The sequence below is a fragment of the Amblyraja radiata genome, chromosome 24, assembly GCF_010909765.2.
Source record: "Amblyraja radiata isolate CabotCenter1 chromosome 24, sAmbRad1.1.pri, whole genome shotgun sequence".
Classification (NCBI taxonomy): Eukaryota; Metazoa; Chordata; class Chondrichthyes; order Rajiformes; family Rajidae; genus Amblyraja; species Amblyraja radiata.
Genome location: NC_045979.1, coordinates 10,867,472 through 10,879,955, shown reverse-complemented (window position 1 = coordinate 10,879,955; position 12,484 = coordinate 10,867,472). Strand labels below are relative to the sequence as shown.

The 12,484-nt window shown below is 40.5% G+C and overlaps 1 protein-coding gene across 4 annotated transcripts in view; it reads right to left on the bottom strand.

The window, feature by feature from the left end:
• tspan18 (tetraspanin 18) overlaps positions 1-12,484 on the bottom strand; it is a 102,568-nt gene that overhangs the window by 63,021 nt on the left and 27,063 nt on the right. The window contains exons 1-2 of one of the 4 annotated variants that reach the window (XM_033042422.1): positions 6,497-6,507; positions 4,580-4,590 (exon numbers count right to left, since the gene is read on the bottom strand). The exons of 2 other annotated variants lie outside the window; for them this stretch is intronic. The gene's annotated coding sequence lies outside the window, so the exon portion shown is untranslated. Of the gene's footprint in view, positions 1-4,579; positions 4,591-6,496; positions 6,508-10,684; positions 10,907-12,484 lie in introns of those variants that run through there. One more of the 4 variants, XM_033042423.1, reaches the window with a different exon arrangement.

Genomic DNA, 12,484 nt, shown 5'->3' with positions numbered 1-12,484 from the left:
TTGCTGGTGGAAATAAATGCCTTTGTATGCCTTTTTTTTGTCAATAAATGCCTTTTTCGTGCCTTTTTTGTAATTTTATTGTGCCTTTTTGCCTGCCTATTTCAGAGTCTTTTAGCGCCTAAACATCCTGGCTGTATTAATAAGCGTGGAGGAAGGAACTGCAGATACAGGTTTAAACCGAAAATAGGCACAAAAAGCTGGAGTAACTCGGCGGGTCAGACTGGAGAAAAGGAATAGGTGACGTTTTGGATCGAGACCCTTCTTCAGACCAGGTGATGCAGGTGATTAACAATGTCAACTCCTGCCACTTTTTCAGCAAAAGAAAACAAGAAACATTGTTCGCAATGCGAAAGACACGATATAATTAATACAGAAATATAATGTTTGTCAATTAAAATATATATGCAACATATTGAATACCATGATGGTTTCTGTTACATTAACATGCTTATATTTTCAACATCATATGATTGATTCATTCACTATGAGGTTAACTCTAAACATTTGTGATTGTTGAATATTTGCCTCAGGTTTCACTTCCAATGTTAATTCAATGTGGCATTTTGGTATGAAGTTCTTCCACAGGAATGCCAAATACTTTACCCTGTCAAATGTTAACTCTGAATTTAATTATCTCTGAACTTGATTCTTCTTTAGGGAAATAAACGCTAGGTTTCAGATTTTGAAAATGCTTTTAATGTTATTATCATGAAAGTATCTTTGAAAAACATTTCACTGGTTATTCAAGCATATTTGTGGATGCGATAGGAATCGTGATACAGATATAAATGATTTAAATGCAACTAATATTGAAGATAAGCAATCAGTTATTTCCAAATCTCAGCTGAACAACTTGGATTTATTTGAATGCTTAAGTTGAATTGAATCTTGACAATGAGCTTCAGAATGAGAGGTTTGGGGGCTTTCTTAAATTAATGTTACTGTGAATGAGTCTGAAGAAGGGTCCTGACCTGAAGCATCACCTATCCATGTTCTCCAGAGATGCTGCCTGACCCACTGAGTTACTCCAATATTTATGTCCTTATTGTAAATACTTCATCCTGAACTATGGAAAGAGACATGCTTTCTGAATTCTATTGTTAGGTTTCTGATACTACAGTTATGAATCAGAGCATGACATACAGTAAATGCACCATCTGAAACAATTCAAACCAACAGTATATTAGTTTCTTCACAAGAGCGAACTGAATAGGTACCGTCTTCTCAACTTCACCTTTAGGTCAATAAGGTCAGTTACAGCTCTTTAATATATGTAATGTTAGCTTTCTGCTCTAAAGCAGAAATCCAATTGGAATCCAGATGTATGAATCAACAGCAATGCATTCACTTAAAATCGTCCAGCAGGGAGAGGGTTCAGTGAGGTGAGTCAAAAGAGAATTGGTAAACAGGGATGGGAAGTTTAAAAATTGAGATGTTGCAAAGCATTGAACCAATGTAGTGAGGACAGTGTGATGGGTGAATATAACTTGGTGGCAAGTAGATAATGTGCAGCAGTGATTTAAATGAGATACAGAAAGGTTGACTAGGGACAGTTGAACTAACTAAGGCATGAATGAGGATTTCAGCAGCTGTCTGATGCAGGGATGCTATTGATTAAAGTCATGGGGGGAAAAGTAAAGAGTCTCTGGTCTTTAGACTTTACTTAAGAGATACAGCGTGGAAACAGACCCTTCGGTCCGACCAGCTGACCAGCGATCATCCCATACATTAGCACTATCCTGCACGCTAGGGACAATTTACAATTTACAGAAGCCAATTAACCTTCAAACCTGTACATCTTTGGAGTGTGGGAGGAGCACCCGGAGAAAACCCCCATGGTCGCAGCGAGAACATACAAACTCCGTACAGACAGCACCCATAGTCAGGATCGAACCCAGGTCTATGGCACTGTGTGGCAGAAACTCTACCATTGTGTCACTGTGCAACCCCAGATTATAGTCCTGATAGCAGAGGGGATATGCTGCAGGAACCATGTCATAGTGTCATTGAAATTCTTATTGCTGTGGCACAATTCCATATAGTTTCTCAGGAGTGTGATGGAGATGGTGGCTGAGGAACAGAAACCGTGGCTGGGACTATAGCTTCTGGTCGTGGCAGGAAATGTCTGCTCAACCAAACTCAATCCTAGGCTGACAACAAAGCACTGCGTGGTCCACAGTCCCAACCAATAACTGCTACTCCGATGATAGACAAAAAATGCTGGAGTGACTCAGCGGGACAGGCAGCATCTCTGGATAGAAGGAATAGGTGATGATTCGAGTCGAGACCCTTCTTTATACTCAAAGAAAGGATTCGACCCGAAATGTCACCCATTCCTTCTATCTAGAGATGCTGTCTGTCCCGCTGAGATACTCCAGCATTTTGTGTCTATCTTCCGTTTACACCAGCATCTGCAGTTCCTTCCTACAATTGCTACTCCACCCTTTCCAAGGGAACCAATGTGGGTGTCATGGAAGAAAACATTGTTACCATGACATTAGTGCAGCAGGTGACACGGGAGGTCATCTCAGACCCCTGTCCCAATAAAAAAGCATAACTTAAATAAAATGTCAAACAAATTTCAGCTGCATATGTCACGTTACTCAATAAACAAGGATAAAGTGAGAGTTGATCAGTGACCCATTAGATTTACTTTAGTCTTTCCTCTTCCAATGTAACTGTACTGTCGCCCTGTAGAATTTATTTTTTGTATTTACAGTACATTCCATTTTCAAAAATTCAACATCTTACATACTTGCTTACATACAGGTCCTCCCCAGCTTATGAACGCCCGGCTTATGTACAGCTTGTACATAGGAGCAAGGGTTTGGGAGACCAATGGGATGGATTTGCCAGCTGCTGTGGGTTATAGGCAACCAATGTTGACGCTAACTGGAATTTTTTCACATTTACAATAAATGTATACTGTAATATACTGTTACAGTATATAACAATACTGTATACTGTTATACGCTAACAGTACACAATGTTCAATATACAGTATTGAATGTATACTCAAGAAGAATACATTCTAGTTAACATGTTGATGTCCATTTTTCTAATCTTATCTGGAGACATGCTGTCCAAGCCAACAGCAGTGTCCTTTATAAAACCACCAATAGCATTTAAAAGCAGGTCTGCAGTAAAATATTTTAAGAAACGTTCTCGGGAACAGAACCTTGTCATAACTCGGGGAGGATCTATACGTCTAAAAAATAATTAAACTTACATCATATGTTATCATCACCCCAAACTACTTTCCTTTCAACGTTAATCACTTTGACGAAGCATTTTAGAATAGAAATTCTGTTGGGTTTACTTATTTTCTCAAATCCCTCTGCAACCATAGAGTGTATTTCAAGATGCCAGCCATGGGAGGAAGGAATTACCTGTCTAATGAATCAAATGTAAGACTTAAAGGCCTGCCCCACTGTACGAGCTAATTCAAGAGCTCTCCCGAGTTTAAAAAAAAAATCAAACTCGTGGTAAGCACGTAGAATGTACGTAGCGGGTACGTCGGAGCTCGGGATGTCTCTTGGCGGTTCGTAACGCTAATGGCAGGTACTCGGGAAACACGGTAATCTCGTGAAGACTCGTGAAGATTTTTCAACATGTTAAAAAATGTCCACGAGAGCCCCGAGTACCTATGAGCGGCTATTACCGTAATTCTCCGAGTTCGAATCAGGGGAAACTCGGGAGAACTCTTGAATTAGCTCGTACAGTGGGGCAGCCCCATTATTGCCATAAAAATAGCAATGTGCCTTACTCCTTTCGCATGTCATTTACTGGGGTTAGGGTGAGATGGAGCTGAGACGAGAAGTATGGGTGGCTCAGTGGCGCAGCGATAGTGTTGCTGCCTTACAGCGCCAGTACTGTCTGTACGGAGTTTGTACATTCTCCCTGTGACCACGTGGGTTTTCTCTGTGTAGATTTGTTCCGCTATGTAGTACAAGGTGCCTGCAGAATAGTTCAGGTACTGGAGGCATTTGTTACACATGCAAATGGTTTGCTCAGAAGGGGTTATGGGAAGAAGGCAGGAGAATGGGGTTGAGAGGGAGAGATAGATCAGCCATGATTAAATGGCAGAGTAGACGTGGGCCAAATGGCCCAATTCTGCACCTATCACTTATTAAAGTTCTTCTGCATGGGTTTCAACCTGGAGTCACGGACCAGATTACAAAACGTAGCTTTGCATTGTGGCTGAACGATGGGGAACGCTATGAACAACATTATAGAATTCTGACTGTTGGCATGGAAGTGACCATCATGATATGACAAGATATGGTCACAGACCAGCTGCTATTTCAGTAAATAAAACCACTGGATTCAAATCTGGTGGCTTTAACTCAATAATAATGGCGTCTACACCATCAGGATGCACACAGTCATTGAAAATGCACACAATATTGTCAAAGGAGAAGATGAATTCTATTCCTTGTAGAAGAGTGCTGCAGACCCTTGGTAGATGTGTCTTGTGTCAGCCTGGAAATATTCAGAAGCATAGCAATCGGTAACTTGCGCAATCTTCAGTGCCATTGGAGATGTCTTTCAGTTGTGCTAGTGACAGCAACATAGGAACTTATACTTCTGCTAAATGTTGTGTTCTGTGTGTGTGTGTGAGCGGGCCTGTGTTTGTGTGTGTGTGAGTATGTGTGCATGCCTACATGTGTGTGTATGTGTGTGTGTGCATGCGTGCAGGTGTGTGCATGCCTGTGTTTGTGTGTGTGCGTATGCGAATGTGTATGTGGGTGTATGTGCATGTGCATGCTTGTGTGGGTGTGTGTGTGCGTGCATGTATGTGTGTGTGGGTGTGTTTGCATGTGTGTGTATGCGCGTGTATGCATGTGCATGTATGTGCGTGTGTGTGTGTTGAACACGCAGCAATGGTTGTATCATTGTTCAAATCAGCATTGACATCACAAGTACTATTGCACTTCCGGTGGCGCTGGTGCCAGCTGCCTCCACCTTCAGCCCGGTATCTTTTTGCTTTTTTGTTTTTTTTTGTTTTTTTTTGTTATGTTGAAGTGTGTTTTTTTTTAATGTGGGGGAAGAGGATACGGTAAGGGGGATACCGTCCTTCAGTCGCTTCCTGGAGAGGACCCAGCGGCCTACCTACTGGATTGGCGCGGCCTTTCCTGCCTGGACCGACCAGAGCTCCAGCAGCGGCGGGACAGCGCTGATACATCGCGGGGCTGGCGATGCCTTACCGGGGATCGCCGTCTGGAGCCTGGAGTGCTGGGCCTGCGGCACCAACATCCTGGAGCTGTGGTTCGCGGAGCTCCCAACGCGGGCGGCGCTGACAAACATCGTGGGGTCCTGCGACTCTGCCCGGCTCAGCCTGCGGACTCGGGAGCTGCGGACTCCGGTGGGAGGCGGCTGATCGGGAGGCCCAGGCCGCTGAGGAGGATTTTCACCGTCGGGGTTCGGCGTCGGCGTTCGATCAGCCCGGCGAGAGGGCCTGAGCATCGGGCCGCCCGGGGTGGCGACTGCGGGTGCTCGGAAGGCCCCGACCACGGGTGAACATCTGGGAAGATCGGAGGGGAGGCTGGCTGGACTATGGTGCCTTCCTCACCTTGGTGCCATTGTGTTATGTTGTGTCGTGGACTTTCTGTGTTTGTGCTTTTTTTTTAAATTCTATTTTATTTTTAATATGTTTTATTATTTATTATTTATTTATTTTTATGATACTGACGGTAAAAGGAAATTCATTTTGTTGACTCTAATTGAGACAATGACAATAAATTTGAATACAATACAATCTGCCTACTCTGCAAACTTATAATATGCACTAAAATGAGGATGGCACAAACTGTATCGCAAATTGTGCAAGAACATCGTGCAGAAGATCTGAGACAAATTGGCTACCAGATGCCCAGTTAATGGAGAGGATTTTAACCATCAATATATTTCAGTGCTTCTTCTTTTAGTTTTATAAGTCTAAAAACACATTTGCAGCAACTTCTGTTTATCACTTTTATAATTAGATTTTTCACTCACATTTCAACTTCACACCTCATTATTAACGTGCCATTTTCACAAAATAACATTGTCACATTCAAACACAGCGAGGAACATTTTCAATACAAATTAGCATGAACCTATAAAGCCACAGATGCTGTTGCAATAATTACACAAATTTCCAGACTGATCAATGGATACATCATATTAAAGGTAACAAGAATTGCCATATTTTCAAGAACTCGATAGTCATCAATAGCATTTCCCCACTTTAGATATATACAATTTCATAAGGTCATAAGTGATAGGGGGAGAATTGGTCCATTCGGCCCATCAAGTCTACTCGTCCATTCATTCATGGCTGATCTATCTCTCCCTCTTGACCTCCTAATCACATTCTCCTGCCTTCTCCCCATAACCCTTGACACCCTTACTAATTAAGAATCTATCTATCTCTGCCTTAAAAATACCCACAGCCTTCCATGGCAAAGAATTCCACAGATTCACCACCTTCTGATTAATGAAATTCCTCCTCAACGCCTTCTTAAAGGAACGTCCTTTAATTCTGAGGAAACATCCACTCCACGTCAACTCTATCCAAGCATTTCACTATTTCACTAACTTCAGGGAGGATTTTTTCAACAGAGGATTCTGATAATCCAAGAAACCGAGGGACTGAGTGAAATAACGTTGCCAGAGAAAATCAGCAAAGTTGTAAGTTACTGTTCCCAGGGTGCATATAATAAATGAACAGGACTGACTAGGTAGGGGTGTCCGTTTATAAGCCCTTTAGTTTTCCTTGTTATCCATCTGTGTGAGATTGCATCAGGAACGAGATCATGACATTCAAGCTGTTTCCCAATTATTTTCTGGAATCATAATAACAGCCACTTTCACAAAGAATTAAAATCTTAGTGAAACTGTAAAAGTAAGTCGAATGCTAACTATATCTTATCTATTGCAACGGAAGGAAAGCAGCATCCTATCGCCAGTGTAAACTACAACATTTAAGTTATAAAATGTATTTTTAAGAAGCACAATTAAGACCAAACAACCATAAATTTAGTTTTGTGAGTTAAGAGACAGCATGGAAACAGACCCTTCAGCCCACCGAGTCCAAACCGACCATCGATCGGTTACCCTACTCTCTCATCCACTCCCTACACTAGGAGCAATTTACAGAGACCAATGTCTTTTGAATGTGGGAGGAAAGCAGAGCATCTGGAGGAAACCCACGTGCTTATAGAGAGAACATGCAAACTTCACACAGACAGCAGGACCCGAGGTTAGGATCGAACCAGGGTCTCTGGCACTGTGGGGCAGCAGCTCCACCAGCTATGCCACTGTGCCACTCTAAATTAATACGAACTGACAGTAAAAATATTAATCATCAGAGATTCAAACCAACAACACATTTTCTTCAGAAATTACTCAAGCAATCTGACAATCTGTAAAAACATTCAATATCAATTTATAAACCTCCATAGGTGATATATTTACCTAAGTTGATGCAATAGTCCTGCAGTGCTCACGAGTTCAACAGTCAACTCCCACACTACTAAAAATTAATGAAACAGAAACCCCACCAAATCCAATGGGCCTCTAAGATAAAATAGAAAAAACAGCATCAAAGAGTTTTTCTCCTACAATTACGTGTTTGAAGAACAACTTTCCTTTTGGTTGTTCGTCACTTTGTTTATCTTTGATTTTTGATCAACATATCAAATATCTTGGTCCCCAGAAGAATGCTCAAGTATTCACACGTTTTCAACAAGGTTCAATCACAATAAATATTTCTAAGAAAAGCAGATGCAATTAACCAGCACATAGAGGTAATCATCAGCAAGGAGGGAGATTAATAGATGTCTCCTCACAAATGTATCACCAAATAGATTGCTTTTCCGCAAAATGGAAAAAATAATTATTTTAATGGTTTGGTGAACCTAATGAATTTTAAAACTAGCTTTCATACTTTAAAAAGGATATATTTATATTGAGGCACAATGGAACGCTAGCTTTTTGTAACACAAATATTATTCAAAGCTGTTATGGTCATTTGATTCTGGTACAGTTTGCAAATAAAAAAGGAAAGGTGATATGGTTTAATTTTAGCAGGAATTCAAGCATAAATTATTATCCTTCAAAGTGCTGTTTACATCAGCATTTTACATGCATGGCAATTGAAACTATGCTTTAAAGCCTCCGATTTATTTAAGTGGGAATGGTTTCTGATGTCTCAGCAAAGCCCCATTTTATTACATCATAGTCACACAGTACTACGGCCCATTGAGTCTGTGCTAACCACTTAGCCTACCGACCCCCCCCCCCCCCCCCCCCCCCCCCCCCCCCCGTATTGGGATGTGTGAGGAAGCCAGAACACCCAGACAAAACCCAGGCAGTTTGCAGAAAGAACAAGCAAACTGCACTGAGACAGCAGCCGGTCAAGATTAAACCCCGGGTCACTGGAGCTGTGAGATAGTAACTCTACCAGCTTCACCATTGTGTTGCCATTATTACTCAGTGGTACATGGAGTAGAATGTATAACATAATATTCTAACATTTTCTGATTGGAGAGTTTTCAAAAAGAAGCAAGGAGGTTTGCTCCAGAATTCAAATAGATTTGTGGGAGCTGAACTGATTTCTATTGAAAAAATAAAGAGCGGAAATTTGGATGAAATGAGTGTTTTAAAAATCTAGGATGTATTGCCATTACATGCGTTTAATACTGTGTTATTTAATTTCTTTAAATGGGAAACTGAGAAAATATTTGATTAAGGATAGAGCAAGCATATAAATGGAAATGATACTGTCAAGAACACAATGATATAAAGTTCCTCTGTGAATTCAGCTCGTCAGAGTTGAATAATGTTGCTTCTACTGTTAATCTGACAACTTGAAGTTTTGGTTGATTACACTAGGAGAGTGAAAAAGAAAGTTCACACAGTTCTATGTTCAGAAACTTTTCCCTCAGGAGAACTGATTAAGTGTTCTCTGAAAATTTGTTCCCAGTCTGGGCCACAGAATGAAAGAGTCCATTGTGGCGTTGCCTCAGTTATACCTTGGGCTGTCATCAATTTTTAACGTAATCATTATTTGTCCTTATTCAGGACAATAAGCACCACTTGAAAATAACTCAGCAGAAAGGTAATAGAAGGATAATTTCCAATTACCTTGCTCAAAGTAAACACAATCTATAATGGATTGGATAATTGGTGATTGTGTATTTATCCATTTGAGATGGTTTGTACAATTGCTTTTAGTTTTTACAATCGATGAATATCTAAAATAATGGGTCTTATTGGCTCTGGTTGGCTCTGACTCCATCTACATATAAAAATAATTGATTTAAAAGTTAATTGGCATGAATTTGTAGCGTTGGCATAACTGCACAAAATTCTCTATCCGAGATTTCCCTGACACATTATGCCAGAAAAATGTATGACACCAAATAGCATCTTGATGAATTAGTCCTAATGAATTATTTCACACAACACGCTCCCCAATTTTCTCAATTATTGGTTCAATTCAGAGAAATTTTGCACCAATTTCAAAAGATTTGATAACCGTACTGAGCTCTCCTGAAACTATGAAATGTAACATTGGTGTGATGGTGATGGTGTGACCTTCATTTGTTTATAAATGAGTACTCTAGGCAGATTGTCAAACTTTCATTTTCATGATTAAAAGATACATCAGAGAAATTCGGCCCACCAAGTCCATGCCAACCAGCAATGACTCAAACACACTAGGTCTATGTTATCCCGCTTTCACATCCATTCCCTGTACATTAGGGACAATCCACAGAAGCCATTTAACCTAAAAAGCCACTCGTCTTTGGGATGTGAGAGCAAACTGGAGCATCTGGAGGAAACTTGGGTAGGTCTGAAGAATGGTCACGACCCAAAACGTCACCCATTCCTCTCCAGGGATGCTGCCTGAGTTACTCCAGCATTTTGTGCCTATCTTTGGTAGAACATATAAACTCCACACAGCCAACTCCCTTAAAAGTCTAGAATCAAAGAATTTACAATAATAGACTGAATTTAACGACCCTCCATGCTGTTATTCTTATGGGGTTTTAACTGGCCAATGCTGTCAGCAAGAGGAAGGATGTTACCAAAATGAAATGAAAAGCTCTTTAAAAAAAGACATATTTATATGAAGTTGCCTTTCAGGACGACCCAAAACATCTTACAGCTGATAAAAAAAAAAGACACAAGTGCTTGTAAATGATTGCAATAGTTGTACTTCTCCAGTCAGTGCTCTGTGATCTAAAGACATGTTCAAATCCCCCTACGAGTCTGTGAATCAGGCAGGCTTTCTCGAGGAGAACATGGGTAGGTGATGTTTTGGGTTGGGTCCCTTTCTCAGACCTTGTTTCTCCATCTTACAGCTGATAACTATCGATTGAATGTTGAACCCAACAATTATTTAAACCATTTTACTGACTATAATTCACACTTTGCGCGTAGGCTGCATTAAAACATTAATTGATAAAGGCTGATAATTAGGAGTTGAGTCACACAGGCATGATTATTTTGCAAATGTTGCAAAAACAGGCCCACAAAAAGTTAAGGAATGTGCTTAAGGAATTTTATTCCGACTTAGCCCCGCTCAAAAATAGTTATCTTAAACTTTCAACAATGTTCTTCCTTTCTACTCCTCTAAATCGAACAGTTACTCTAATACAATCATAACCGTAATTAGTTAGTGGAATTCACTGACCTGATAATTCAATCATTGCAGGAGTTATATCGCGCAAACATTTAGAAAACCTTTAGAAAACCAGCTGCAGGTCCTGTGTGCTGAGTATTTTGTATGCAATGGAAAATCTTGGCCCGCTTTGTTGGTTTTAGGCACAAGCTTCGAAGCATGTTTAATGATATTTTCCTGTTTGCTCTGTTTATTTTGGCAAAATATAGTCAAGTTCTACAGGAATGATCTTTGAAGCAGATCCCTATAAAGTTATATTTATGGTGCTGCAGCTGACCAGTTTTCAGGATTCCATCCAAATCACAGCAAGGTTAAAATGTGTCTGCTGTGTCAAAAATAGTTGGAAGCTTCATTTGCTTTGACTTTTTTTAAGTTTAGAAATACAGCATGAAAACAGACCCGTCGGCCATACCGACCGTCGATCTCCCGTTCACACTAGTTCTATGTTATCCCACTTTTGCATCCACTCCCCGCACACTTGGGGCAATTTACAGAGGCCAATTACCCTACAAAACAGCACGGGATGCTTGGGATGTGAGAGGAATCTGGGGCACCCAGAGGAAAGCCCACAGGGAGACAGGGAGAAGGTGTAAACTCCACACCCATGCAGCACAACGGTCAGAATCAAGCCTGGGTCTCTGGTGCTGTGAGGCAGCAGCTCTACCAGCTGCTCTATTGTCCCCCCCCTTTATGTTGAGTGTTTAACTCTGGACAAGAATATAATTTTACATTGTAAGTTTCTTGCTCTTAGTTTCCAACCTCACTTAAACACATTGAATAAGTCCAAGAACAATCTGTTACTCTAAATCCTGGACATCAAAGGGGCTAAAGGATCTGGAGAGAAGGCAAGATGATCATGAATGGCTGAGCAAATTCAGTGTGGCCATATATCCTAATCCAGCTCCTTTTCGTGGTATATTTTAAAATCGCCTGCCTCTATTGGATTAGTCCCAAGAACATCAGCCACTGTAAATTCCTCAGCCGTTGTAGGAGATGTTCGACTGGCTGTCAGCTTCTTACAGTGAAAAGGAAGTAGCAATTTTCTCTACTGTGCCTTAAGCAAAACAAATTTCTATATTTCAATTTGGACCTGTCAGACAAGCAAGTAGAACTGTTCTTTAATATGATTTTCTCATGACCAAATGCCCAGAAATAATTTGGCACACTTTGTTCTACTTACACACAAATTGTTCTTTGCATGTGCTAGAACAGGCTCCATTGCCTGAATAGCCTCCTGGGGCATACTATGATTATATGGATCTTGCCATTTCCAGTAAGAGGTATGCAAAAATATTTCTCCTTTGAATGCTTTAAATTGATTTCACCCTTATTTGTTTTCTAAAAATAAACATCTTACTAATTTGTCCTTCTTGGTGCAGTAAAAACAATCACGGATAATTTACGGTGGGTTGAGACTTCTTTCTATTGTCAGCAGTCTTACAGCGCAGAAACACTCCCTGGAAACATGACCAGTGTTTGACTTTATCTGTCATAATTGTACGACTGCAATAACACAAACCATCGTAATATAGTGGACAAGAAAATGATTGTAATAGTTGTACTTCTCCAGTCAGTGCTCTGTGCTAATAATCTAAAGACATGTTCAAATCCCGCCGAAGAGTCTGCGATTTTTTTTTTAAATCAGGGAAAATTAATAAGCTGTCACCTTGTCAAAATACCATCTGTTTCACTAGCATCCTTGAGGGAAAGAAATACGTTATCCTTATTCATTTACCCGTTCAAACATCTAGCACGTCACTCAGTTGGAACAAAGGAATAAAAGTGTAAAGATTGCTCAGTTGCAGCCAGGGA